The sequence below is a fragment of the Oncorhynchus mykiss genome, chromosome 15 (genome assembly GCF_013265735.2).
Source record: "Oncorhynchus mykiss isolate Arlee chromosome 15, USDA_OmykA_1.1, whole genome shotgun sequence".
In the NCBI taxonomy this organism is placed as follows: Eukaryota; Metazoa; Chordata; class Actinopteri; order Salmoniformes; family Salmonidae; genus Oncorhynchus; species Oncorhynchus mykiss.
Window position 1 is genome coordinate 43,389,610 of NC_048579.1, and position 27,348 is coordinate 43,416,957.

Genomic DNA, 27,348 nt, shown 5'->3' on the forward strand with positions numbered 1-27,348 from the left:
AAATGTCTCGATGGGATCGACACATGTCCTTGCCATTGCTCTGCATAACTTTCATTGATTTCAATCTAGCGTTTACATACAGCAACTACAGTCTTTTAAGGTCATTTGCAACTTCCAAAAAACAGGATGAGGTGGCCGAGTGGTTAAGGCGATGGACTGCTAATCCATTGTGCTCTGCATGCATGGGTTCGAATCCCATCCTCATCGTGTAACAATTAAATTGATGTGCTTTATTTTGGCACTGGAAGATTTTGACTTTCACAAACACTGGCAAAATTGCTGACTGCCACAGAGAGAGCACAGGACTTGGTATCTGAGTGGTGAAGGCGATGAACTGCATGTGTGGATTATAACACCAACCTCTTCACACAACATTTGTTATTTCCTCTCTTACATGGACCCACATGAAAATAGAATCCCTGCGCAATCCTAGAGCGACTAATAAGATTCAGGTATTGAAGAATAACTTCACCAAGGGCAACCTCAATAGTGGGATTTGAACCGACACCTCAACACACTTAATCAAGCCCTGGAGACCACTCGGCCTGACAAAACATTTGTTAAATGTCTCGATGGGATCGACACATGTCCTTGCCATTGCTCTGCATAACTTTAATTGATTTCAATCTAGCGTTTACATACAGCAACTACAGTTTTTAAGGTAATTTGCAACTTCCAAAAAACAGGATGAGGTGGCCGAGTGGTTAAGGCGATGGACTGCTAATCCATTGTGCTCTGCATGCATGGGTTCGAATCCCATCCTCATCGTGTAACAATTAGAACTCGGTGCTTTATTTTGGCACTGGAAGATTTTGACTTTCACAAACACTGGCAAAATTGCTGACTGCCACAGCGAGAGCACAGGACTTGGTATCTGAGTGGTGAAGGCGATGAACTGCATGTGTGGATTATAACACCAACCTCTTCACACAACATTTGTTATTTCCTCTCTTACATGGCCCCACATGAAAATAGAATCCCTGCGCAATCCTAGAGCGACTAATAAGATTCAGGTATTGAAGAATGACTTCACCAAGGGCAACCTCAATAGTGGGATTTGAACCGACACCTCAACACACTTAATCAAGCACTGGAGACCACTCGGCCTGACAAAACATTTGTTAAATGTCTCGATGGGATCGACACATATCCTTGCCATTGCTCTGCATAACTTTCATTGATTTCAATCTAGCGTTTACATACAGCAACTACAGTCTTTTAAGGTAATTTGCAACTTCCAAAAAACAGGATGAGGTGGCCGAGTGGTTAAGGCGATGGACTGCTAATCCATTGTGCTCTGCATGCATGGGTTCGAATCCCATCCTCATCGTGTAACAATTAAATTGATGTGCTCTATTTTGGCACTGGAAGATTTTGACTTTCACAAACACTGGCAAAATTGCTGACTGCCACAGAGAGAGCACAGGACTTGGTATCTGAGTGGTGAAGGCGATGAACTGCATGTGTGGATTATAACACCAACCTCTTCACACAACATTTGTTATTTCCTCTCTTACATGGACCCACATGAAAATAGAATCCCTGCGCAATCCTAGAGCGACTAATAAGATTCAGGTATTGAAGAATAACTTCACCAAGGGCAACCTCAATAGTGGGATTTGAACCGACACCTCAACACACTTAATCAAGCCCTGGAGACCACTCGGCCTGACAAAACATTTGTTAAATGTCTCGATGGGATCGACACATGTCCTTGCCATTGCTCTGCATAACTTTCATTGATTTCAATCTAGCGTTTACATACAGCAACTACAGTCTTTTAAGGTCATTTGCAACTTCCAAAAAACAGGATGAGGTGGCCGAGTGGTTAAGGCGATGGACTGCTAATCCATTGTGCTCTGCATGCATGGGTTCGAATCCCATCCTCATCGTGTAACAATTAGAACTCGGTGCTTTATTTTGGCACTGGAAGATTTTGACTTTCACAAACACTGGCAAAATTGCTGACTGCCACAGCGAGAGCACAGGACTTGGTATCTGAGTGGTGAAGGCGATGAACTGCATGTGTGGATTATAACACCAACCTCTTCACACAACATTTGTTATTTCCTCTCTTACATGGCCCCACATGAAAATAGAATCCCTGCGCAATCCTAGAGCGACTAATAAGATTCAGGTATTGAAGAATGACTTCACCAAGGGCAACCTCAATAGTGGGATTTGAACCGACACCTCAACACACTTAATCAAGCACTGGAGACCACTCGGCCTGACAAAACATTTGTTAAATGTCTCGATGGGATCGACACATATCCTTGCCATTGCTCTGCATAACTTTCATTGATTTCAATCTAGCGTTTACATACAGCAACTACAGTCTTTTAAGGTAATTTGCAACTTCCAAAAAACAGGATGAGGTGGCCGAGTGGTTAAGGCGATGGACTGCTAATCCATTGTGCTCTGCATGCATGGGTTCGAATCCCATCCTCATCGTGTAACAATTAAATTGATGTGCTCTATTTTGGCACTGGAAGATTTTGACTTTCACAAACACTGGCAAAATTGCTGACTGCCACAGAGAGAGCACAGGACTTGGTATCTGAGTGGTGAAGGCGATGAACTGCATGTGTGGATTATAACACCAACCTCTTCACACAACATTTGTTATTTCCTCTCTTACATGGACCCACATGAAAATAGAATCCCTGCGCAATCCTAGAGCGACTAATAAGATTCAGGTATTGAAGAATAACTTCACCAAGGGCAACCTCAATAGTGGGATTTGAACCGACACCTCAACACACTTAATCAAGCCCTGGAGACCACTCGGCCTGACAAAACATTTGTTAAATGTCTCGATGGGATCGACACATGTCCTTGCCATTGCTCTGCATAACTTTCATTGATTTCAATCTAGCGTTTACATACAGCAACTACAGTCTTTTAAGGTCATTTGCAACTTCCAAAAAACAGGATGAGGTGGCCGAGTGGTTAAGGCGATGGACTGCTAATCCATTGTGCTCTGCATGCATGGGTTCGAATCCCATCCTCATCGTGTAACAATTAAATTGATGTGCTTTATTTTGGCACTGGAAGATTTTGACTTTCACAAACACTGGCAAAATTGCTGACTGCCACAGAGAGAGCACAGGACTTGGTATCTGAGTGGTGAAGGCGATGAACTGCATGTGTGGATTATAACACCAACCTCTTCACACAACATTTGTTATTTCCTCTCTTACATGGACCCACATGAAAATAGAATCCCTGCGCAATCCTAGAGCGACTAATAAGATTCAGGTATTGAAGAATAACTTCACCAAGGGCAACCTCAATAGTGGGATTTGAACCGACACCTCAACACACTTAATCAAGCCCTGGAGACCACTCGGCCTGACAAAACATTTGTTAAATGTCTCGATGGGATCGACACATGTCCTTGCCATTGCTCTGCATAACTTTAATTGATTTCAATCTAGCGTTTACATACAGCAACTACAGTTTTTAAGGTAATTTGCAACTTCCAAAAAACAGGATGAGGTGGCCGAGTGGTTAAGGCGATGGACTGCTAATCCATTGTGCTCTGCATGCATGGGTTCGAATCCCATCCTCATCGTGTAACAATTAGAACTCGGTGCTTTATTTTGGCACTGGAAGATTTTGACTTTCACAAACACTGGCAAAATTGCTGACTGCCACAGCGAGAGCACAGGACTTGGTATCTGAGTGGTGAAGGCGATGAACTGCATGTGTGGATTATAACACCAACCTCTTCACACAACATTTGTTATTTCCTCTCTTACATGGCCCCACATGAAAATAGAATCCCTGCGCAATCCTAGAGCGACTAATAAGATTCAGGTATTGAAGAATGACTTCACCAAGGGCAACCTCAATAGTGGGATTTGAACCGACACCTCAACACACTTAATCAAGCCCTGGAGACCACTCGGCCTGACAAAACATTTGTTAAATGTCTCGATGGGATCGACACATGTCCTTGCCATTGCTCTGCATAACTTTCATTGATTTCAATCTAGCGTTTACATACAGCAACTACAGTCTTTTAAGGTCATTTGCAACTTCCAAAAAACAGGATGAGGTGGCCGAGTGGTTAAGGCGATGGACTGCTAATCCATTGTGCTCTGCATGCATGAGTTCGAATCCCATCCTCATCGTGTAACAATTAAAATTTGGTGCTTTATTTTGGCACTGGAAGGTTTTGACTTTCACAAACACTGGTAAAATTGCTGACTGCCACAGCGAGAGCACAGGACTTGGTATCTGAGTGGTGAAGGCGATGAACTGCATGTGTGGATTATAACACCAACCTCTTCACACAACATTTGTTATTTCCTCTCTTACATGGCCCGACATGAAAATAGAATCCCTGCGCAATCCTAGAGCGACTAATAAGATTCAGGTATTGAAGAATAACTTCACCAAGGGCAACCTCAATAGTGAGATTTGAACCGACACCTCAACACACTTAATCAAGCACTGGAGACCACTCGGCATGACAAAACATTTGTTAAATGTCTCGATGGGATCGACACATGGCCTTGCCATTGCTCTGCATAACTTTCATTGATTTCAATCTAGGGTTTACATACAGCAACTACAGTCTTTTAAGGTCATTTGCAACTTCCAAAAAACAGGAAGAGGTGGCCGAGTGGTTAAGGCGATGGACTGCTTATCCATTGTGCTCTACATGCATGGGTTAGAATCTCATCGTGGAACAAATAAATTCGGTGCTTTGTTTTGGCACTGGAAGATTTTGACTTTCACAAACACTGGTAAAATTGCTGACTGCCACAGCGAGAGCACAGGACTTGGTATCTGAGTGGTGAAGGCGATGAACTGCATGTGTGGATTATAACACCAACCTCTTCACAAAACATTTGTTATTTCCTCTCTTACATGGCCCCACATGAATATAGAGTCCCTGCACAATCCTAGTGCGACTAATACGATTCAGGTATTGAAGAATAGCTTCACCAAGGGCAACCTCAATGGTGGGATTTGAACCGACAGCTCAAAACACTTAATCAAGCACTTGAGACCACTCGGCTTGACAAAACATTTGTTAAATGTCTCGATGGGATCGACACATGTCCTTGCCATTGCTCTGCATAACTTTCATTGATTTCAATCTAGGGTTTACATACAGCAACTACAGTCTTTTAAGGTCATTTGCAACTTCCAAAAAACAGGAAGAGGTGGCCGAGTGGTTAAGGCGATGGACTGCTAATCCATTGTGATCTGCATGCATGGGTTCGAATCCCATCCTCATCGTGAAACAATTAAAATTCGGTGCTTTATTTTGGCACTGGAAGATTTTGACTTTCACAAACACTGGTAAAATTGCTGACTGCCACAGCGAGAGCACAGGACTTGGTATCTGAGTGGTGAAGGCGATGAACTGCATGTGTGGATTATAACACCAACCTCTTTACAAAACATTTGTTATTTCATCTCTTACATGGCCCCACATGAATATAGAATCCCTGCGCAATTCTACTTCGACTAATAAGATTCAGGTATTGAAGAATAGCTTCACCAAGGGCAACCTCAATGGTGGGATTTGAACCGACAGCTCAAAACACTTAATCAAGCACTTGAGACCACTCGGCCTGACAAAACATTTGTTAAATGTCTCGTTGGGATCGACACATGGCCTTGCCATTGCTCTGCCTAACTTTCATTGATTTCAATCTAGGGATTACATTACAGCAACTACAGTTTTTTAAGGTCATTTGCCACATGTAAATAACAGGATGAGGTGGATGAGTGGTTAAGGCGATGGACTGCTTATCCATTGTGCTCTATATGCATGGGTTAGAATCTCATCGTGTAACAATTAAAATTCGGTGCTTTATTTTGGCACTGGAAGATTTTGACTTTCACAAACACTGGTAAAATTGCTGACTGCCACAGCGAGAGCACAGGACTTGGTATCTGAGTGGTGAAGGCGATGAACTGCATGTGTTGATTATAACACCAACCTCTTCACAAAACATTTGTTATTTCCTCTCTTACATGGCCCCACATGAATATAGAGTCCCTGCACAATCCTAGTGCGACTAATACGATTCAGGTATTGAAGAATAGCTTCACCAAGGGCAACCTCAATGGTGGGATTTGAACCGACAGCTCAAAACACTTAATCAAGCACTTGAGACCACTCGGCCTGACAAAACATTTGTTAAATGTCTCGATGGGATCGACACGTCCTTGCCATTGCTCTGCATAATTTTCATTGATTTCAATCTAGGGTTTACATACAGCAACTACAGTCTTTTAAGGTCATTTGCAACTTCCAAAAAACAGGATGAGGTGGCCGAGTGGTTAAGGCGATGGACTGCTAATCCATTGTGCTCTGCATGCATGGGTTCGAAGCTCATCGTGTAACAATTAAAATGATGTGCTTTATTTTGGCACTGGAAGATTTTGACTTTCACTGGTAAAATTGCTGACTGCCACAGCGAGAGCACAGGACTTGGTATCTGAGTGGTGAAGGCGATGAACTGCATGTGTGGATTATAACACCAACCTCTTCACACAACATTTGTTATTTCCTCTCTTACATGGCCCCACATGAAAATAGAATCCCTGCGCAATCCTAGAGCGACTAATAAGATTCAGGTATTGAAGAATAACTTCACCAAGGGCAACCTCAATAGTGGGATTTGAACCGACACCTCAACACACTTAATCAAGCACTGGAGACCACTCGGCCTGACAAAACATTTGTTAAATGTCTCGATGGGATCAACACATGTCCTTGCCATTGCTCTGCATAACTTTCATTGATTTCAATCTAGGGTTTACATACAGCAACTACAGTCTTTTAAGGTCATTTGCAACTTCCAAAAAACAGGATGAGGTGGCTGAGTGGTTAAGGCGATAGACTGCTAATCCATTGTGCTCTGCATGCATGGGTTCGAATCCCATCCTCATCGTGTAACAATTAAAATGATGTGCTTTATTTTGGCACTGGAAGATTTTGACTTTCAAAAACACTGGTAAAATTGCTGACTGCCACAGCGAGAGCACAGGACTTGGTATCTGAGTGGTGAAGGCGATGAACTGCATGTTTGGATTATAACACCAACCATCTCACAAAACATTTATTATTTCCTCTCTTACATGGCCCCACATGAATATAGAGTCCCTGCACAATCCTCGTGCGACTGATACGATTCAGGTATTGAAGAATAGCTTCACCAAGGGCAACCTCAATGGTTGGATTTGAACCGACAGCTCAAAACACTTAATCAAGCACTTGAGACCACTCGGCCTGACAAAACATTTGTTAAATGTCTCGTTGGGATCGACACATGGCCTTGCCATTGCTCTGCCTAACTTTCATTGATTTCAATCTAGGGTTTACATTACAGCAACTACAGTTTTTTAAGGTCATTTGCCACATGTAAATATCAGGATGAGGTGGATGAGTGGTTAAGGCGATGGACTGCTTATCCATTGTGCTCTACATGCATGGGTTAGAATCTCATCGTGTAACAATTAAAATTCGGTGCTTTATTTTGGCACTGGAAGATTTTGACTTTCACAAACACTGGTAAAATTGCTGACTGCCACAGCGAGAGCACAGGACTTGGTATCTGAGTGGTGAAGGCGATGAACTGCATGTGTGGATTATAACACCAACCTCTTCACAAAACATTTGTTATTTCCTCTCTTACATGGCCCCACATGAATATAGAGTCCCTGCACAATCCTAGTGCGACTAATACAATTCAGGTATTGAAGAATAGCTTCACCAAGGGCAACCTCAATGGTGGGATTTGAACCGACAGCTCAAAACACTTAATCAAGCACTTGAGACCACTCGGCTTGACAAAACATTTGTTAAATGTCTCGATGGGATCGACACATGTCCTTGCCATTGCTCTGCATAACTTTCATTGATTTCAATCTAGGGTTTACATACAGCAACTACAGTCTTTTAAGGTCATTTGCAACTTCCAAAAAACAGGATGAGGTGGCCGAGTGGTTAAGGTGATGGACTGCTAATCCATTGTGCTCTGCATGCATGGGTTTGAATCCCATCCTCATCGTGTAACAATTAAAATGATGTGCTTTATTTTGGCACTGGAAGATTTTGACTTTCACTGGTAAAATTGCTGACTGCCACAGCGAGAGCACAGGACTTGGTATCTGAGTGGTGAAGGCGATGAACTGCATGTGTGGATTATAACACCAACCTCTTCACACAACATTTGTTATTTCCTCTCTTACATGGCCCCACATGAAAATAGAATCCCTGCGCAATCCTAGAGCGACTAATAAGATTCAGGTATTGAAGAATAACTTCACCAAGGGCAACCTCAATAGTGGGATTTGAACCGACACCTCAACACACTTAATCAAGCACTGGAGACCACTCGGCCTGACAAAACATTTGTTAAATGTCTCGATGGGATCAACACATGTCCTTGCCATTGCTCTGCATAACTTTCATTGATTTCAATCTAGGGTTTACATACAGCAACTACAGTCTTTTAAGGTCATTTGCAACTTCCAAAAAACAGGATGAGGTGGCTGAGTGGTTAAGGCGATAGACTGCTAATCCATTGTGCTCTGCATGCATGGGTTCGAATCCCATCCTCATCGTGTAACAATTAAAATGATGTGCTTTATTTTGGCACTGGAAGATTTTGACTTTCAAAAACACTGGTAAAATTGCTGACTGCCACAGCGAGAGCACAGGACTTGGTATCTGAGTGGTGAAGGCGATGAACTGCATGTTTGGATTATAACACCAACCATCTCACAAAACATTTATTATTTCCTCTCTTACATGGCCCCACATGAATATAGAGTCCCTGCACAATCCTCGTGCGACTGATACGATTCAGGTATTGAAGAATAGCTTCACCAAGGGCAACCTCAATGGTTGGATTTGAACCGACAGCTCAAAACACTTAATCAAGCACTTGAGACCACTCGGCCTGACAAAACATTTGTTAAATGTCTCGTTGGGATCGACACATGGCCTTGCCATTGCTCTGCCTAACTTTCATTGATTTCAATCTAGGGTTTACATTACAGCAACTACAGTTTTTTAAGGTCATTTGCCACATGTAAATATCAGGATGAGGTGGATGAGTGGTTAAGGCGATGGACTGCTTATCCATTGTGCTCTACATGCATGGGTTAGAATCTCATCGTGTAACAATTAAAATTCGGTGCTTTATTTTGGCACTGGAAGATTTTGACTTTCACAAACACTGGTAAAATTGCTGACTGCCACAGCGAGAGCACAGGACTTGGTATCTGAGTGGTGAAGGCGATGAACTGCATGTGTGGATTATAACACCAACCTCTTCACAAAACATTTGTTATTTCCTCTCTTACATGGCCCCACATGAATATAGAGTCCCTGCACAATCCTAGTGCGACTAATACAATTCAGGTATTGAAGAATAGCTTCACCAAGGGCAACCTCAATGGTGGGATTTGATCCGACAGCTCAAAACACTTAATCAAGCACTTGAGACCACTCGGCTTGACAAAACATTTGTTAAATGTCTCGATGGGATCGACACATGTCCTTGCCATTGCTCTGCATAACTTTCATTGATTTCAATCTAGGGTTTACATACAGCAACTACAGTCTTTTAAGGTCATTTGCAACTTCCAAAAAACAGGATGAGGTGGCTGAGTGGTTAAGGCGATGGACTGCTAATCCATTGTGCTCTGCATGCATGGGTTTGAATCCCATCCTCATCGTGTAACAATTAAAATGATGTGCTTTATTTTGGCACTGGAAGATTTTGACTTTCACTGGTAAAATTGCTGACTGCCACAGCGAGAGCACAGGACTTGGTATCTGAGTGGTGAAGGCGATGAACTGCATGTGTGGATTATAACACCAACCTCTTCACACAACATTTGTTATTTCCTCTCTTACATGGCCCCACATGAAAATAGAATCCCTGCGCAATCCTAGAGCGACTAATAAGATTCAGGTATTGAAGAATAACTTCACCAAGGGCAACCTCAATAGTGGGATTTGAACCGACACCTCAACACACTTAATCAAGCACTGGAGACCACTCGGCCTGACAAAACATTTGTTAAATGTCTCGATGGGATCGACACATGTCCTTGCCATTGCTCTGCATAACTTTCATTGATTTCAATCTAGGGTTTACATACAGCAACTACAGTCTTTTAAGGTCATTTGCAACTTCCAAAAAACAGGATGAGGTGGCCGAGTGGTTAAGGCGATGGACTGCTAATCCATTGTGCTCTGCATGCATGGGTTCGAATCCCATCCTCATCGTGTAACAATTAAAATGATGTGCTTTATTTTGGCACTGGAAGATTTTGACTTTCACAAACACTGGTAAAATTGCTGACTGCCACAGCGAGAGCACAGGACTTGGTATCTGAGTGGTGAAGGCGATGAACTGCATGTTTGGATTATAACACCAACCATCTCACAAAACATTTGTTATTTCCTCTCTTACATGGCCCCACATGAATATAGAGTCCCTGCACAATCCTCGTGCGACTGATACGATTCAGGTATTGAAGAATAGCTTCACCAAGGGCAACCTCAATGGTTGGATTTGAACCGACAGCTCAAAACACTTAATCAAGCACTTGAGACCACTCGGCCTGACAAAACATTTGTTAAATGTCTCGTTGGGATCGACACATGGCCTTGCCATTGCTCTGCCTAACTTTCATTGATTTCAATCTAGGGTTTACATTACAGCAACTACAGTTTTTTAAGGTCATTTGCCACATGTAAATATCAGGATGAGGTGGATGAGTGGTTAAGGCGATGGACTGCTTATCCATTGTGCTCTACATGCATGGGTTAGAGTCTCATCGTGTAACAATTAAAATTCGGTGCTTTATTTTGGCACTGGAAGATTTTGACTTTCACAAACACTGGTAAAATTGCTGACTGCCACAGCGAGAGCACAGGACTTGGTATCTGAGTGGTGAAGGCGATGAACTGCATGTGTGGATTATAACACCAACCTCTTCACAAAACATTTGTTATTTCCTCTCTTACATGGCCCCACATTAATGTAGAGTCCCTGCACAATCCTAGTGCGACTAATACGATTCAGGTATTGAAGAATAGCTTCACCAAGGGCAACCTCAATGGTGGGATTTGAACCGACAGCTCAAAACACTTAATCAAGCACTTGAGACCACTCGGCTTGACAAAACATTTGTTAAATGTCTCGATGGGATCGACACATGTCCTTGCCATTGCTCTGCATAACTTTCATTGATTTCAATCTAGGGTTTACATACAGCAACTACAGTCTTTTAAGGTCATTTGCAACTTCCAAAAAACAGGATGAGGTGGCCGAGTGGTTAAGGCGATGGACTGCTAATCCATTGTGCTCTGCATGCATGGGTTCGAATCCCATCCTCATCGTGTAACAATTAAAATGATGTGCTTTATTTTGGCACTGGAAGATTTTGACTTTCACAAACACTGGTAAAATTGCTGACTGCCACAGCGAGAGCACAGGACTTGGTATCTGAGTGGTGAAGGCGATGAACTGCATGTGTGGATTATAACACCAACCTCTTCAAAAAACATTTGTTATTTCCTCTCTTACATGGCCCCACATGAAAATAGAATCCCTGCGCAATCCTAGAGCGACTAATAAGATTCAGGTATTGAAGAATAACTTCACCAAGGGCAACCTCAATAGTGGGATTTGAACCGACACCTCAACACACTTAATCAAGCCCTGGAGACCACTCGGCCTGACAAAACATTTGTTAAATGTCTCGATGGGATCGACACATGGCCTTGCCATTGCTCTGCATAACTTTCTTTGATTTCAATCTAGGGTTTACATACAGCAACTACAGGTTTTTAAGGTAATTTGCCACATGTAAATAACAGGATGAGGTGGATGAGTGGTTAAGGCGATGGACTGCTTATCCATTGTGCTCTACATGCATGGGTTAGAATCTCATCGTGTAACAATTAAAATTCGGTGCTTTATTTTGGCAATGGAAGATTTTGACTTTCACAAACACTGGTAAAATTGCTGACTGCCACAGCGAGAGCACAGGACTTGGTATCTGAGTGGTGAAGGCGATGAACTGCATGTGTGGATTATAACACCAACCTCTTCAAAAAACATTTGTTATTTCATCTCTTACATGGCCCCACATGAATATAGAATCCCTGCGCAATTCTAGTGCGACTAATAAGATTCAGGTATTGAAGAATAGCTTCACCAAGGGCAACCTCAATGGTTGGATTTGAAACGACACCTCAACACACTTAATCAAGCACTTGAGACCACTCGGCCTGACAAAACATTTGTTAAATGTCTTGATGGGATCGACACATGGCCTTGCCATTGCTCTGCATAACTTTCATTGATTTCAATCTAGGGTTTACATACAGCAACTACAGTTTTTTAAGGTCATTTTCCATTTCTAAAATACAGGATGAGGTGGCTGAGTGGTTAAGGCGATGGACTGCTAATCCATTGTGCTCTGCATGCATGGGTTTGAATCCCATCCTCATCGTGTAACAATTAAAATGATGTGCTTTATTTTGGCACTGGAAGATTTTGACTTTCACAAACACTGGTCAAATTGCTGACTGCCACAGCGAGAGCACAGGACTTGGTATCTGAGTGGGGAAGGCGATGAACTGCATGTGTGGATTATAACACCAACCTCTTCACAAAACATTTGTTATTTCCTCTCTTACATGGCCCCACATGAATGTAGAGTCCCTGCACAATCCTAGTGCGACTAATACGATTCAGGTATTGAAGAATAGCTTCACCAAGGGCAACCTCAATAGTGGGATTTGAACCGACACCTCAACACACTTAATCAAGCACTGGAGACCACTCCGCCTGACAAAACATTTGTTAAATGTCTCGATGGGATCGACACATGGCCTTGCCATTGCTCTGCATAACTTTCATTGATTTCAATCTAGGGTTTACATACAGCAACTACAGTCTTTTAAGGTCATTTGCAACTTCCAAAAACCAGGATGAGGTGGCCGAGTGGTTAAGGCGATGGACTGCTAATCCATTGTGCTCTGCATGCATGAGTTTGAATCCCATCCTCATCGTGTAACAATAAAAATTTGGTGCTTTATTTTGGCACTGGAAGATTTTGACTTTCACAAACACTGGTAAAATTGCTGACTGCCACAGCGAGAGCACAGGACTTGGTATCTGAGTGGTGAAGGCGATGAACTGCATGTGTGGATTATAACACCAACCTCTTCACACAACATTTGTTATTTCCTCTCTTACATGGCCCGACATGAAAATAGAATCCCTGCGCAATCCTAGAGCGACTAATAAGATTCAGGTATTGAAGAATAACTTCACCAAGGGCAACCTCAATAGTGAGATTTGAACCGACACCTCAACACACTTAATCAAGCACTGGAGACCACTCGGCATGACAAAACATTTGTTAAATGTCTCGATGGGATCGACACATGGCCTTGCCATTGCTCTGCATAACTTTCTTTGATTTCAATCTAGGGTTTACATACAGCAACTACAGGTTTTTAAGGTAATTTGCCACATGTAAATAACAGGATGAGGTGGATGAGTGGTTAAGGCGATGGACTGCTTATCCATTGTGCTCTACATGAATGGGTTAGAATCTCATCGTGTAACAATTAAAATTCGGTGCTTTATTTTGGCAATGGAAGATTTTGACTTTCACAAACACTGGTAAAATTGCTGACTGCCACAGCGAGAGCACAGGACTTGGTATCTGAGTGGTGAAGGCGATGAACTGCATGTGTGGATTATAACACCAACCTCTTCAAAAAACATTTGTTATTTCCTCTCTTACATGGCCCCACATGAAAATAGAATCCCTGCGCAATCCTAGAGCGACTAATAAGATTCAGGTATTGAAGAATACCTTCACCAAGGGCAACCTCAATAGTGGGATTTGAACCGACACCTCAACACACTTAATCAAGCCCTGGAGACCACTCGGCCTGGCAAAACATTTGTTAAATGTCTCGATGGGATCGACACATGTCCTTGCCATTGCTCTGCATAACTTTCATTGATTTCAATCTAGGGTTTACATACAGCAACTACAGGTTTTTAAGGTAATTTGCCACATGTAAGTAACAGGATGAGGTGGATGAGTGGTTAAGGCGATGGACTGCTTATCCATTGTGCTCTACATGCATGGGTTAGAATCTCATCGTGTAACAATTAAAATTCGGTGCTTTATTTTGGCACTGGAAGATTTTGACTTTCACAAACACTGGTAAAATTGCTGACTGCCACAGCGAGAGCACAGGACTTGGTATCTGAGTGGTGAAGGCGATGAACTGCATGTGTGGATTATAACACCAACCTCTTCACACAACATTTGTTATTTCCTCTCTTACATGGCCCCACATGAAAATAGAATCCCTGCGCAATCCTAGAGCGACTAATAAGATTCAGGTATTGAAGAATAACTTCACCAAGGGCAACCTCAATAGTGCAACTTCCAAAAAACAGGATGAGGTGGCCGAGTGGTTAAGGCGATGGACTGCTTATCCATTGTGCTCTACATGCATGGGTTAGAATCTCATCGTGTAACAATTAAAATTCGGTGCTTTATTTTGGCACTTGAAGATTTTGACTTTCACAAACACTGGTAAAATTGCTGACTGCCACAGCGAGAGCACAGGACTTGGTATCTGAGTGGTGAAGGCGATGAACTGCATGTGTGGATTATAACACCAACCTCTTCACAAAACATTTGTTATTTCCTCTCTTACATGACAGCTCAAAACACTTAATCAAGCACTGGAGACCACTCGGCCTGACAAAACATTTGTTAAATGTCTCGATGGGATCGACACATGTCCTTGCCATTGCTCTGCATAACTTTCATTGATTTCAATCTAGGGTTTACATACAGCAACTACAGTCTTTTAAGGTCATTTGCAACTTCCAAAAAACAGGATGAGGTGGCCGAGTGGTTAAGGCGATGGACTGCTAATCCATTGTGCTCTGCATGCATGGGTTCGAATCCCATCCTCATCGTGTAACAATTAAAATGATGTGCTTTATTTTGGCACTGGAAGATTTTGACTTTCACAAACACTGGTAAAATTGCTGACTGCCACAGCGAGAGCACAGGACTTGGTATCTGAGTGGTGAAGGCGATGAACTGCATGTGTGGATTATAACACCAACCTCTTCAAAAAACATTTGTTATTTCCTCTCTTACATGGCCCCACATGAAAATAGAATCCCTGCGCAATCCTAGAGCGACTAATAAGATTCAGGTATTGAAGAATAACTTCACCAAGGGCAACCTCAATAGTGGGATTTGAACCGACACCTCAACACACTTAATCAAGCCCTGGAGACCACTCGGCCTGACAAAACATTTGTTAAATGTCTCGATGGGATCGACACATGGCCTTGCCATTGCTCTGCATAACTTTCTTTGATTTCAATCTAGGGTTTACATACAGCAACTACAGGTTTTTAAGGTAATTTGCCACATGTAAATAACAGGATGAGGTGGATGAGTGGTTAAGGCGATGGACTGCTTATCCATTGTGCTCTACATGCATGGGTTAGAATCTCATCGTGTAACAATTAAAATTCGGTGCTTTATTTTGGCAATGGAAGATTTTGACTTTCACAAACACTGGTAAAATTGCTGACTGCCACAGCGAGAGCACAGGACTTGGTATCTGAGTGGTGAAGGCGATGAACTGCATGTGTGGATTATAACACCAACCTCTTCAAAAAACATTTGTTATTTCATCTCTTACATGGCCCCACATGAATATAGAATCCCTGCGCAATTCTAGTGCGACTAATAAGATTCAGGTATTGAAGAATAGCTTCACCAAGGGCAACCTCAATGGTTGGATTTGAAACGACACCTCAACACACTTAATCAAGCACTTGAGACCACTCGGCCTGACAAAACATTTGTTAAATGTCTTGATGGGATCGACACATGGCCTTGCCATTGCTCTGCATAACTTTCATTGATTTCAATCTAGGGTTTACATACAGCAACTACAGTTTTTTAAGGTCATTTTCCATTTCTAAAATACAGGATGAGGTGGCTGAGTGGTTAAGGCGATGGACTGCTAATCCATTGTGCTCTGCATGCATGGGTTTGAATCCCATCCTCATCGTGTAACAATTAAAATGATGTGCTTTATTTTGGCACTGGAAGATTTTGACTTTCACAAACACTGGTCAAATTGCTGACTGCCACAGTGAGAGCACAGGACTTGGTATCTGAGTGGGGAAGGCGATGAACTGCATGTGTGGATTATAACACCAACCTCTTCACAAAACATTTGTTATTTCCTCTCTTACATGGCCCCACATGAATGTAGAGTCCCTGCACAATCCTAGTGCGACTAATACGATTCAGGTATTGAAGAATAGCTTCACCAAGGGCAACCTCAAAAGTGGGATTTGAACCGACACCTCAACACACTTAATCAAGCACTGGAGACCACTCCGCCTGACAAAACATTTGTTAAATGTCTCGATGGGATCGACACATGGCCTTGCCATTGCTCTGCATAACTTTCATTGATTTCAATCTAGGGTTTACATACAGCAACTACAGTCTTTTAAGGTCATTTGCAACTTCCAAAAACCAGGATGAGGTGGCCGAGTGGTTAAGGCGATGGACTGCTAATCCATTGTGCTCTGCATGCATGAGTTTGAATCCCATCCTCATCGTGTAACAATAAAAATTTGGTGCTTTATTTTGGCACTGGAAGATTTTGACTTTCACAAACACTGGTAAAATTGCTGACTGCCACAGCGAGAGCACAGGACTTGGTATCTGAGTGGTGAAGGCGATGAACTGCATGTGTGGATTATAACACCAACCTCTTCACACAACATTTGTTATTTCCTCTCTTACATGGCCCGACATGAAAATAGAATCCCTGCGCAATCCTAGAGCGACTAATAAGATTCAGGTATTGAAGAATAACTTCACCAAGGGCAACCTCAATAGTGAGATTTGAACCGACACCTCAACACACTTAATCAAGCACTGGAGACCACTCGGCATGACAAAACATTTGTTAAATGTCTCGATGGGATCGACACATGGCCTTGCCATTGCTCTGCATAACTTTCTTTGATTTCAATCTAGGGTTTACATACAGCAACTACAGGTTTTTAAGGTAATTTGCCACATGTAAATAACAGGATGAGGTGGATGAGTGGTTAAGGCGATGGACTGCTTATCCATTGTGCTCTACATGCATGGGTTAGAATCTCATCGTGTAACAATTAAAATTCGGTGCTTTATTTTGGCAATGGAAGATTTTGACTTTCACAAACACTGGTAAAATTGCTGACTGCCACAGCGAGAGCACAGGACTTGGTATCTGAGTGGTGAAGGCGATGAACTGCATGTGTGGATTATAACACCAACCTCTTCAAAAAACATTTGTTATTTCATCTCTTACATGGCCCCACATGAATATAGAATCCCTGCGCAATTCTAGTGCGACTAATAAGATTCAGGTATTGAAGAATAGCTTCACCAAGGGCAACCTCAATGGTTGGATTTGAAACGACACCTCAACACACTTAATCAAGCACTTGAGACCACTCGGCCTGACAAAACATTTGTTAAATGTCTTGATGGGATCGACACATGGCCTTGCCATTGCTCTGCATAACTTTCATTGATTTCAATCTAGGGTTTACATACAGCAACTACAGTTTTTTAAGGTCATTTTCCATTTCTAAAATACAGGATGAGGTGGCTGAGTGGTTAAGGCGATGGACTGCTAATCCATTGTGCTCTGCATGCATGGGTTTGAATCTCATCGTGTAACAATTAAAATTTGGTGCTTTATTTTGGCACTGGAAGATTTTGACTTTCACAAACACTGGTAAAATTGCTGACTGCCACAGCGAGAGCACAGGACTTGGTATCTGAGTGGTGAAGGCGATGAACTGCATGTGTGGATTATAACACCAACCTCTTCACACAAAATTTGTTATTTCCTCTCTTACATGGCCCCACATGAAAATAGAATCCCTGCGCAATCCTAGAGCGACTAATAAGATTCAGGTATTGAAGAATAACTTCACCAAGGGCAACCTCAATAGTGGGATTTGAACCGACACCTCAACACACTTAATCAAGCCCTGGAGACCACTCGGCCTGACAAAACATTTGTTAAATGTCTCGATGGGATTGACACATGTCCTTGCATTTGCTCTGCATAACTTTCATTGATTTCAATCTAGCGTTTAAATACAGCAACTACAGTCTTTTAAGGTCATTTGCAACTTCCAAAGACAGAATGAGGTGGCCGAGTGGTTAAGGCGATGGACTGCTAATCCATTGTGCTCTGCATGCATGGGTTCGAATCCCATCCTCATCGTGTAACAATTAAAATTTGGTGCTTTATTTTGGCACTGGAAGATTTTGACTTTCACAAACACTGGTAAAATTGTTGACTGCCACAGCGAGAGCACAGGACTTGGTATCTGAGTGGTGAAGGCGATGAACTGCATGTGTGGATTATAACACCAACCATCTCACACAAAACATTTGTTATTTCCTCTCTTACATGGCCCCACATGAATATAGAGTCCCTGCACAATCCTAGTGCAACTGATACGATTCAGGTATTGAAGAATAGCTTCACCAAGGGCAACCTCAATGGTTGGATTTGAACCGACAGCTCAAAACACTTAATCAAGCACTTGAGACCACTCGGCCTGACAAAACATTTGTTAAATGTCTCGATGGGATCGACACATGGCCTTGCCATTGCTCTGCCTAACTTTCATTGATTTCAATCTAGCGTTTACAGACAGCAACTACAGTTTTTTAAGGTCATTTGCCACATGTAAATAACAGGATGAGGTGGATGAGTGGTTAAGGCGATGGACTGCTTATCCATTGTGCTCTACATGCATGGGTTAGAATCTCATCGTGTAACAATTAAAATTCTGTACTTTATTTTGGCACTGGAAGATTTTGACTTTCACAAACACTGGTAAAATTGCTGACTGCCACAGCGAGAGCACAGGACTTGGTATCTGAGTGGTGAAGGCGATGAACTGCATGTGTGGATTATAACACCAACCTCTTCACAAAACATTTGTTATTTCCTCTCTTACATGGCCCCACATGAATGTAGAGTCCCTGCACAATCCTAGTGCGACTAATACGATTCAGGTATTGAAGAATAGCTTCACCAAGGGCAACCTCAATGGTTGGATTTGAACCGACACCTCAACACACTTAATCAAGCACTTGAGACCACTCGGCCTGACAAAACATTTGTTAAATGTCTCGATGGGATCGACACATGGCCTTGCCATTGCTCTGCCTAACTTTCATTGATTTCCATCTAGGGATTACATACTGCAACTACAGTTTTTTAAGGTCATTTTCCACTCTAAACTACAGGATGAGGTGGCCGAGTGGTTAAGGCGATGTACTGCTAATCCATTGTGCTCTGCATGCATGGGTTCGAATCCTATCCTCATCGTGAAACCATTAAAATGATGTGCTTTATTTTGGCACTGGAAGATTTTGACTTTCACAAACACTGGTAAAATTGCTGACTGCCACAGCGAGAGCACAGGACTTGGTATCTGAGTGGTGAAGGCGATGAACTGCATGTGTGGATTATAACACCAACCTCTTCACACAACATTTGTTATTTCCTCTCTTACATGGCCCCACATGAAAATAGAATCCCTGCGCAATCCTAGAGCGACTAATAAGATTCAGGTATTGAAGAATAACTTCACCAAGGGCAACCTCAATAGTGGGATTTGAACCGACACCTCAACACACTTAATCAAGCACTGGAGACCACTCGGCCTGACAAAACATTTGTTAAATGTCTCGATGGGATCGACACATGTCCTTGCCATTGCTCTGCATAACTTTCATTGATTTCAATCTAGCGTTTACATACAGCAACTACAGTCTTTTAAGGTCATTTGCAACTTCTAAAAAACAGGATGAGGTGGCCGAGTGGTTTAGGCGATGGACTGCTAATCCATTGTGCTCTGCATGTATGGGTTCGAATCCCATCCTCATCGTGTAAAAATTAAAATTCTGTGCTTTATTTTGGCACTGGAAGATTTTGACTTTCACAAACACTGGTAAAATTGCTGACTGCCACAGCGATAGCACAGGACTTGGTATCTGAGTGGTGAAGGCGATGAACTGCATGTGTGGATTATAACACCAACCTCTTCACAAAACATTTGTTATTTCCTCTCTTACATGGCCCCACATGAATGTAGAGTCCCTGCACAATCCTAGTGCGACTAATACGATTCAGGTATTGAAGAATAGCTTCACCAAGGGCAACCTCAATGGTTGGATTTGAACCGACACCTCAACACACTTAATCAAGCACTTGAGACCACTCGGCCTGACAAAACATTTGTTAAATGTCTCGATGGGATCGACACATGGCCTTGCCATTGCTCTGCCTAACTTTCATTGATTTCAATCTAGGGATTACATACCGCAACTACAGTCTTTTAAGGTCATTTTCCACTCTAAACTACAGGATGAGGTGGCCGAGTGGTTAAGGCGATGTACTGCTAATCCATTGTGCTCTGCATGCATGGGTTCGAATCCTATCCTCATCGTGAAACAATTAAAATGATGTGCTTTATTTTGGCACTGGAAGATTTTGACTTTCACAAACACTGGTAAAATTGCTGACTGCCACAGCGAGAGCACAGGACTTGGTATCTGAGTGGTGAAGGCGATGAACTGCATGTGTGGATTATAACACCAACCTCTTCACACAACATTTGTTATTTCCTCTCTTACATGGCCCCACATGAAAATAGAATCCCTGCGCAATCCTAGAGCGACTAATAAGATTCAGGTATTGAAGAATAACTTCACCAAGGGCAACCTCAATAGTGGGATTTGAACCGACACCTCAACACACTTAATCAAGCACTGGAGACCACTCGGCCTGACAAAACATTTGTTAAATGTCTCGATGGGATCGACACATGTCCTTGCCATTGCTCTGCATAACTTTCATTGATTTCAATCTAGCGTTTACATACAGCAACTACAGTCTTTTAAGGTCATTTGCAACTTCTAAAAAACAGGATGAGTTGGCCGAGTGGTTAAGGCGATGGACTGCTAATCCATTGTGCTCTGCATGCATGGGTTCGAATCCCATCCTCATCGTGTAACAATTAAAATTCGGTGCTTTATTTTGGCACTGGAAGATTTTGACTTTCACAAACACTGGTAAAATTGCTGACTGCCACAGCGATAGCACAGGACTTGGTATCTGAGTGGTGAAGGCGATGAACTGCATGTGTGGATTATAACACCAACCTCTTCACAAAACATTTGTTATTTCCTCTCTTACATGGCCCCACATGAATGTAGAGTCCCTGCACAATCCTAGTGCGACTAATACGATTCAGGTATTGAAGAATAGCTTCACCAAGGGCAACCTCAATGGTTGGATTTGAACCGACACCTCAACACACTTAATCAAGCACTTGAGACCACTCGGCCTGACAAAACATTTGTTAAATGTCTCGTTGGGATCGACACATGGCCTTGCCATTGCTCTGCCTAACTTTCATTGATTTCAATCTAGGGTTTACATACAGCAACTACAGTTTTTTAAGGTCATTTGCCACATGTAAATAACAGGATGAGGTGGATGAGTGGTTAAGGCGATGGACTGCTTATCCATTGTGCTCTACATGCATGGGTTAGATTCTCATCGTGTAACAATTAAAATGCGGTGCTTTATTTTGGCAATGGAAGATTTTGACTTTCACAAACACTGGTAAAATTGCTGACTGCCACAGCGAGAGCACAGGACTTGGTATCTGAGTGGTGAAGGCGATGAACTGCATGTGTGGATTATAACACCAACCTCTTCACAAAACATTTGTTATTTCCTCTCTTACATGGCCCCACATGAATGTAGAGTCCCTGCACAATCCTAGTGCGACTAATAAGATTCAGGTATTGAAGAATAGCTTCACCAAGGGCAACCTCAATGGTTGGATTTGAACCGACACCTCAACACACTTAATCAAGCACTTGAGACCACTCGGCCTGACAAAACATTTGTTAAATGTCTCGATGGGATCGACACATGGCCTTGCCATTGCTCTGCCTAACTTTCATTGATTTCAATCTAGGGATTACATACCGCAACTACAGTCTTTTAAGGTCATTTTCCACTCTAAACTACAGGATGAGGTGGCCGAGTGGTTAAGGCGATGTACTGCTAATCCATTGTGCTCTGCATGCATGGGTTCGAATCCTATCCTCATCGTGAAACAATTAAAATGATGTGCTTTATTTTGTCACTGGAAGATTTTGACTTTCACAAACACTGGTAAAATTGCTGACTGCCACAGCGAGAGCACAGGACTTGGTATCTGAGTGGTGAAGGCGATGAACTGCATGTGTGGATTATAACACCAACCTCTTCACACAACATTTGTTATTTCCTCTCTTACATGGCCCCACATGAAAATAGAATCCCTGCGCAATCCTAGAGCGACTAATAAGATTCAGGTATTGAAGAATAACTTCACCAAGGGCAACCTCAATAGTGGGATTTGAACCGACACCTCAACACACTTAATCAAGCACTGGAGACCACTCGGCCTGACAAAACATTTGTTAAATGTCTCGATGGGATCGACACATGTCCTTGCCATTGCTCTGCATAACTTTCATTGATTTCAATCTAGCGTTTACATACAGCAACTACAGTCTTTTAAGGTCATTTGCAACTTCTAAAAAACAGGATGAGGTGGCCGAGTGGTTAAGGTGATGGACTGCTAATCCATTGTGCTCTGCATGCATGGGTTCGAATCCCATCCTCATCGTGTAACAATTAAAATTCTGTGCTTTATTTTGGCACTGGAAGATTTTGACTTTCACAAACACTGGTAAAATTGCTGACTGCCACAGCGATAGCACAGGACTTGGTATCTGAGTGGTGAAGGCGATGAACTGCATGTGTGGATTATAACACCAACCTCTTCACAAAACATTTGTTATTTCCTCTCTTACATGGCCCCACATGAATGTAGAGTCCCTGCACAATCCTAGTGCGACTAATACGATTCAGGTATTGAAGAATAGCTTCACCAAGGGCAACCTCAATGGTTGGATTTGAACCGACACCTCAACACACTTAATCAAGCACTTGAGACCACTCGGCCTGACAAAACATTTGTTAAATGTCTCGATGGGATCGACACATGGCCTTGCCATTGCTCTGCCTAACTTTCATTGATTTCAATCTAGGGATTACATACCGCAACTACAGTCTTTTAAGGTCATTTTCCACTCTAAACTACAGGATGAGGTGGCCGAGTGGTTAAGGCGATGTACTGCTAATCCATTGTGCTCTGCATGCATGGGTTCGAATCCTATCCTCATCGTGAAACAATTAAAATGATGTGCTTTATTTTGTCACTGGAAGATTTTGACTTTCACAAACACTGGTAAAATTGCTGACTGCCACAGCGAGAGCACAGGACTTGGTATCTGAGTGGTGAAGGCGATGAACTGCATGTGTGGATTATAACACCAACCTCTTCACACAACATTTGTTATTTCCTCTCTTACATGGCCCCACATGAAAATAGAATCCCTGCGCAATCCTAGAGCGACTAATAAGATTCAGGTATTGAAGAATAACTTCACCAAGGGCAACCTCAATAGTGGGATTTGAACCGACACCTCAACACACTTAATCAAGCACTGGAGACCACTCGGCCTGACAAAACATTTGTTAAATGTCTCGATGGGATCGACACATGTCCTTGCCATTGCTCTGCATAACTTTCATTGATTTCAATCTAGCGTTTACATACAGCAACTACAGTCTTTTAAGGTCATTTGCAACTTCTAAAAAACAGGATGAGGTGGCCGCGTGGTTAAGGCGATGGACTGCTAATCCCTTGTGCTCTGCATGCATGGGTTCGAATCCCATCCTCATCGTGTAACAATTAAAATTCTGTGCTTTATTTTGGCACTGGAAGATTTTGACTTTCACAAACACTGGTAAAATTGCTGACTGCCACAGCGATAGCACAGGACTTGGTATCTGAGTGGTGAAGGCGATGAACTGCATGTGTGGATTATAACACCAACCTCTTCACAAAACATTTGTTATTTCCTCTCTTACATGGCCCCACATGAATGTAGAGTCCCTGCACAATCCTAGTGCGACTAATACGATTCAGGTATTGAAGAATAGCTTCACCAAGGGCAACCTCAATGGTTGGATTTGAACCGACACCTCAACACACTTAATCAAGCACTTGAGACCACTCGGCCTGACAAAACATTTGTTAAATGTCTCGTTGGGATCGACACATGGCCTTGCCATTGCTCTGCCTAACTTTCATTGATTTCAATCTAGGGTTTACATACAGCAACTACAGTTTTTTAAGGTCATTTGCCACATGTAAATAACAGGATGAGGTGGATGAGTGGTTAAGGCGATGGACTGCTTATCCATTGTGCTCTACATGCATGGGTTAGATTCTCATCGTGTAACAATTAAAATGCGGTGCTTTATTTTGGCAATGGAAGATTTTGACTTTCACAAACACTGGTAAAATTGCTGACTGCCACAGCGAGAGCACAGGACTTGGTATCTGAGTGGTGAAGGCGATGAACTGCATGTGTGGATTATAACACCAACCTCTTCACAAAACATTTGTTATTTCCTCTCTTACATGGCCCCACATGAATGTAGAGTCCCTGCACAATCCTAGTGCGACTAATAAGATTCAGGTATTGAAGAATAGCTTCACCAAGGGCAACCTCAATGGTTGGATTTGAACCGACACCTCAACACACTTAATCAAGCACTTGAGACCACTCGGCCTGACAAAACATTTGTTAAATGTCTCGATGGGATCGACACATGGCCTTGCCATTGCTCTGCCTAACTTTCATTGATTTCAATCTAGGGATTACATACAGCAACTACAGTTTTTTAAGGTCATTTTCCATTTCTAAAATACAGGATGAGGTGGCTGAGTGGTTAAGGCGATGGACTGCTAATCCATTGTGCTCTGCATGCATGGGTTTGAATCCCATCCTCATCGTGTAACAATTAAAATGATGTGCTTTATTTTGGCACTGGAAGATTTTGACTTTCACAAACACTGGTCAAATTGCTGACTGCCACAGTGAGAGCACAGGACTTGGTATCTGAGTGGGGAAGGCGATGAACTGCATGTGTGGATTATAACACCAACCTCTTCACAAAACATTTGTTATTTCCTCTCTTACATGGCCCCACATGAATGTAGAGTCCCTGCACAATCCTAGTGCGACTAATACGATTCAGGTATTGAAGAATAGCTTCACCAAGGGCAACCTCAAAAGTGGGATTTGAACCGACACCTCAACACACTTAATCAAGCACTGGAGACCACTCCGCCTGACAAAACATTTGTTAAATGTCTCGATGGGATCGACACATGGCCTTGCCATTGCTCTGCCTAACTTTCATTGATTTCCATCTAGGGATTACATACTGCAACTACAGTTTTTTAAGGTCATTTTCCACTCTAAACTACAGGATGAGGTGGCCGAGTGGTTAAGGCGATGTACTGCTAATCCATTGTGCTCTGCATGCATGGGTTCGAATCCTATCCTCATCGTGAAACCATTAAAATGATGTGCTTTATTTTGGCACTGGAAGATTTTGACTTTCACAAACACTGGTAAAATTGCTGACTGCCACAGCGAGAGCACAGGACTTGGTATCTGAGTGGTGAAGGCGATGAACTGCATGTGTGGATTATAACACCAACCTCTTCACACAACATTTGTTATTTCCTCTCTTACATGGCCCCACATGAAAATAGAATCCCTGCGCAATCCTAGAGCGACTAATAAGATTCAGGTATTGAAGAATAACTTCACCAAGGGCAACCTCAATAGTGGGATTTGAACCGACACCTCAACACACTTAATCAAGCACTGGAGACCACTCGGCCTGACAAAACATTTGTTAAATGTCTCGATGGGATCGACACATGTCCTTGCCATTGCTCTGCATAACTTTCATTGATTTCAATCTAGCGTTTACATACAGCAACTACAGTCTTTTAAGGTCATTTGCAACTTCTAAAAAACAGGATGAGGTGGCCGAGTGGTTTAGGCGATGGACTGCTAATCCATTGTGCTCTGCATGTATGGGTTCGAATCCCATCCTCATCGTGTAAAAATTAAAATTCTGTGCTTTATTTTGGCACTGGAAGATTTTGACTTTCACAAACACTGGTAAAATTGCTGACTGCCACAGCGATAGCACAGGACTTGGTATCTGAGTGGTGAAGGCGATGAACTGCATGTGTGGATTATAACACCAACCTCTTCACAAAACATTTGTTATTTCCTCTCTTACATGGCCCCACATGAATGTAGAGTCCCTGCACAATCCTAGTGCGACTAATACGATTCAGGTATTGAAGAATAGCTTCACCAAGGGCAACCTCAATGGTTGGATTTGAACCGACACCTCAACACACTTAATCAAGCACTTGAGACCACTCGGCCTGACAAAACATTTGTTAAATGTCTCGATGGGATCGACACATGGCCTTGCCATTGCTCTGCCTAACTTTCATTGATTTCAATCTAGGGATTACATACCGCAACTACAGTCTTTTAAGGTCATTTTCCACTCTAAACTACAGGATGAGGTGGCCGAGTGGTTAAGGCGATGTACTGCTAATCCATTGTGCTCTGCATGCATGGGTTCGAATCCTATCCTCATCGTGAAACAATTAAAATGATGTGCTTCATTTTGGCACTGGAAGATTTTGACTTTCACAAACACTGGTAAAATTGCTGACTGCCACAGCGAGAGCACAGGACTTGGTATCTGAGTGGTGAAGGCGATGAACTGCATGTGTGGATTATAACACCAACCTCTTCACACAACATTTGTTATTTCCTCTCTTACATGGCCCCACATGAAAATAGAATCCCTGCGCAATCCTAGAGCGACTAATAAGATTCAGGTATTGAAGAATAACTTCACCAAGGGCAACCTCAATAGTGGGATTTGAACCGACACCTCAACACACTTAATCAAGCACTGGAGACCACTCGGCCTGACAAAACATTTGTTAAATGTCTCGATGGGATCGACACATGTCCTTGCCATTGCTCTGCATAACTTTCATTGATTTCAATCTAGCGTTTACATACAGCAACTACAGTCTTTTAAGGTCATTTGCAACTTCTAAAAAACAGGATGAGTTGGCCGAGTGGTTAAGGCGATGGACTGCTAATCCATTGTGCTCTGCATGCATGGGTTCGAATCCCATCCTCATCGTGTAACAA

General features: G+C 42.5%; 27 non-coding genes across 27 annotated transcripts; all 27 read left to right on the top strand.

Annotated features, from left to right (window-relative positions):
• The first annotated feature begins 125 nt into the window (after positions 1-125).
• Positions 126-207, top strand: trnas-gcu. The gene has a single exon. It is a non-coding gene; the product is annotated as a tRNA-Ser (tRNA).
• Positions 208-686: 479 nt separating this feature from the next.
• trnas-gcu lies at positions 687-768 on the top strand. The gene has a single exon. It is a non-coding gene; the product is annotated as a tRNA-Ser (tRNA).
• Positions 769-1,248: 480 nt separating this feature from the next.
• trnas-gcu lies at positions 1,249-1,330 on the top strand. The gene has a single exon. It is a non-coding gene; the product is annotated as a tRNA-Ser (tRNA).
• Positions 1,331-1,810: 480 nt separating this feature from the next.
• trnas-gcu lies at positions 1,811-1,892 on the top strand. Its single transcript has one exon. It is a non-coding gene; the product is annotated as a tRNA-Ser (tRNA).
• Positions 1,893-2,372: 480 nt separating this feature from the next.
• Positions 2,373-2,454, top strand: trnas-gcu. Its single transcript has one exon. It is a non-coding gene; the product is annotated as a tRNA-Ser (tRNA).
• A 480-nt stretch (positions 2,455-2,934) lies between these two features.
• trnas-gcu lies at positions 2,935-3,016 on the top strand. Its single transcript has one exon. It is a non-coding gene; the product is annotated as a tRNA-Ser (tRNA).
• Positions 3,017-3,495: 479 nt separating this feature from the next.
• On the top strand, positions 3,496-3,577 carry trnas-gcu. The gene has a single exon. It is a non-coding gene; the product is annotated as a tRNA-Ser (tRNA).
• Positions 3,578-4,057: 480 nt separating this feature from the next.
• Positions 4,058-4,139, top strand: trnas-gcu. The gene has a single exon. It is a non-coding gene; the product is annotated as a tRNA-Ser (tRNA).
• Positions 4,140-6,841: 2,702 nt separating this feature from the next.
• Positions 6,842-6,923, top strand: trnas-gcu. The gene has a single exon. It is a non-coding gene; the product is annotated as a tRNA-Ser (tRNA).
• Positions 6,924-7,960: 1,037 nt separating this feature from the next.
• trnas-gcu lies at positions 7,961-8,042 on the top strand. The gene has a single exon. It is a non-coding gene; the product is annotated as a tRNA-Ser (tRNA).
• Positions 8,043-8,516: 474 nt separating this feature from the next.
• On the top strand, positions 8,517-8,598 carry trnas-gcu. Its single transcript has one exon. It is a non-coding gene; the product is annotated as a tRNA-Ser (tRNA).
• Positions 8,599-9,635: 1,037 nt separating this feature from the next.
• trnas-gcu lies at positions 9,636-9,717 on the top strand. Its single transcript has one exon. It is a non-coding gene; the product is annotated as a tRNA-Ser (tRNA).
• Positions 9,718-10,191: 474 nt separating this feature from the next.
• Positions 10,192-10,273, top strand: trnas-gcu. Its single transcript has one exon. It is a non-coding gene; the product is annotated as a tRNA-Ser (tRNA).
• Positions 10,274-11,310: 1,037 nt separating this feature from the next.
• On the top strand, positions 11,311-11,392 carry trnas-gcu. The gene has a single exon. It is a non-coding gene; the product is annotated as a tRNA-Ser (tRNA).
• A 1,036-nt stretch (positions 11,393-12,428) lies between these two features.
• Positions 12,429-12,510, top strand: trnas-gcu. The gene has a single exon. It is a non-coding gene; the product is annotated as a tRNA-Ser (tRNA).
• Positions 12,511-12,990: 480 nt separating this feature from the next.
• trnas-gcu lies at positions 12,991-13,072 on the top strand. Its single transcript has one exon. It is a non-coding gene; the product is annotated as a tRNA-Ser (tRNA).
• Positions 13,073-14,935: 1,863 nt separating this feature from the next.
• Positions 14,936-15,017, top strand: trnas-gcu. The gene has a single exon. It is a non-coding gene; the product is annotated as a tRNA-Ser (tRNA).
• Positions 15,018-16,053: 1,036 nt separating this feature from the next.
• On the top strand, positions 16,054-16,135 carry trnas-gcu. The gene has a single exon. It is a non-coding gene; the product is annotated as a tRNA-Ser (tRNA).
• Positions 16,136-16,615: 480 nt separating this feature from the next.
• trnas-gcu lies at positions 16,616-16,697 on the top strand. Its single transcript has one exon. It is a non-coding gene; the product is annotated as a tRNA-Ser (tRNA).
• A 1,591-nt stretch (positions 16,698-18,288) lies between these two features.
• On the top strand, positions 18,289-18,370 carry trnas-gcu. The gene has a single exon. It is a non-coding gene; the product is annotated as a tRNA-Ser (tRNA).
• A 1,599-nt stretch (positions 18,371-19,969) lies between these two features.
• trnas-gcu lies at positions 19,970-20,051 on the top strand. Its single transcript has one exon. It is a non-coding gene; the product is annotated as a tRNA-Ser (tRNA).
• A 1,041-nt stretch (positions 20,052-21,092) lies between these two features.
• On the top strand, positions 21,093-21,174 carry trnas-gcu. Its single transcript has one exon. It is a non-coding gene; the product is annotated as a tRNA-Ser (tRNA).
• A 1,597-nt stretch (positions 21,175-22,771) lies between these two features.
• Positions 22,772-22,853, top strand: trnas-gcu. The gene has a single exon. It is a non-coding gene; the product is annotated as a tRNA-Ser (tRNA).
• Positions 22,854-23,894: 1,041 nt separating this feature from the next.
• Positions 23,895-23,976, top strand: trnas-gcu. The gene has a single exon. It is a non-coding gene; the product is annotated as a tRNA-Ser (tRNA).
• Positions 23,977-25,012: 1,036 nt separating this feature from the next.
• On the top strand, positions 25,013-25,094 carry trnas-gcu. Its single transcript has one exon. It is a non-coding gene; the product is annotated as a tRNA-Ser (tRNA).
• Positions 25,095-26,135: 1,041 nt separating this feature from the next.
• On the top strand, positions 26,136-26,217 carry trnas-gcu. The gene has a single exon. It is a non-coding gene; the product is annotated as a tRNA-Ser (tRNA).
• A 1,041-nt stretch (positions 26,218-27,258) lies between these two features.
• Positions 27,259-27,340, top strand: trnas-gcu. Its single transcript has one exon. It is a non-coding gene; the product is annotated as a tRNA-Ser (tRNA).
• Positions 27,341-27,348: the final 8 nt, after the last annotated feature.